Genomic DNA, 1,619 nt, shown 5'->3' with positions numbered 1-1,619 from the left:
ATATATATGTATATATATATATATATATATATTTAATGTATACGTCTCTCTGTCTCTATCAGCATAATCTTTATAAGTTATATCTTACATGTATTATATAATATATATTATACATATTTATATATATTATATATATAAATATACATGTATATTTTATACTATGTATATAGTATACAGATTACATATTATGCAAATTATTATTTTAATTTTTAAACTATCGGTGCGTTTTGTTTTTCGCGATGTTTGAGCCGAGTTTGTTAATTCTTTTTTCTTTTGTTTGTTTGTTTGTTTGTTTGTTTGTTTGTTTGTTTGTTTGCTTGTTAGATAAATAATAAATATATTATATTTTGTATGTCTTAGGAGTACAGCAAAAGAAAAGCAAAGAGAATTGCCTCCCTCTAATTGAGGAGAAGATAAACCAAACAAAGCAGCAAACGTTGCTGTGTATATTATATTAATATTATATATTTATATTTATATTTATAATACATATATATATATGTTTATATATATATATATATATATGTTTATATATATATATTTATGTAATTTAATATAAATTAAATAGACGCATGCATTTTCTCTGCATGCACTCAATTCCCTCCCTCCCTCTCTCGATAGTTTTTTTTTTTAAATAATCCTCTGTATATATGCGTATATAATATATATATATATATATATATAAACATAATATACATATATGCATATATATATGCATATATAGATGCATATATATATTATATATATTTTCTTCTTCGACTGTACCTGACTAAACATGTTTGCAATTATTCAATTTCGGCACGAAGAAGTATCAGGTTTTAGGGTTTAGGGTTTAGGGTTTAGGGTTTATTGTTTAGACGGCTCCAACGAAGTCCATGGGGGGTATTTGTTTATTAGCATTTTTGCATCCTTCTTCGAGCATTAGTTGCATGCGGTGAGAAAATCTATCATAAAGAGCGAAGCTAAACCTTTGTAGCTTTTCGTCGCATGCAATTTCAATAAAAGAAGAAAATGCTTTGAAACACAATCCTTCGCTCCCGCCAAAGCACGGAAACACAGGGGTTATTCCGTCGGGTAATGCCAACTCTGAACACACACAATCAACGTTTAGGGTTTAGGGTTTAGGGTTTAGGGTTTAGGGTTTAGGGTTTAGGGTTTAGGGTTTAGGGCCAAGTGGTCATGGCTTAGGGATTTGAGTTTACGGTGTAGGGCTTGTGGCGAAGTGTTTAGAGTTTAGGGCTTAGGGTTTAGGGTTTGGGGTGGTGGTGCTAGGGTTTAGGGTTTAGGGTTTAGGGTATTGATATTAGGGTTTAAGGTTTAGGGTGTTGATATTAGGGTTTAGGGTTTAGGGTGTTGGTATTAGGGTTTAGGTTTTGTGCGATGATGATGAAAACAACGGAGAGAGACAAAGCAAAATAGAACAAACGAATAATAGCAAAGATAAACAAACAAACAAACAAACAAACAAATACATAAAAATAATTTATTTTTTCTCCTTTATGTAAAAAAAGAAAAAGGCAACAGAAAACATATATATATATACATTTACATATACATTTACATATATATACACGTATATATATACATATAATATATATATATATATATATATATATATT

This window comes from Eimeria acervulina, genomic scaffold, assembly GCF_000499425.1.
Source record: "Eimeria acervulina Houghton genomic scaffold, Eah_scaff443, whole genome shotgun sequence".
NCBI classification, from domain to species: Eukaryota; Apicomplexa; class Conoidasida; order Eucoccidiorida; family Eimeriidae; genus Eimeria; species Eimeria acervulina.
This window is presented reverse-complemented; position numbering follows the sequence as displayed.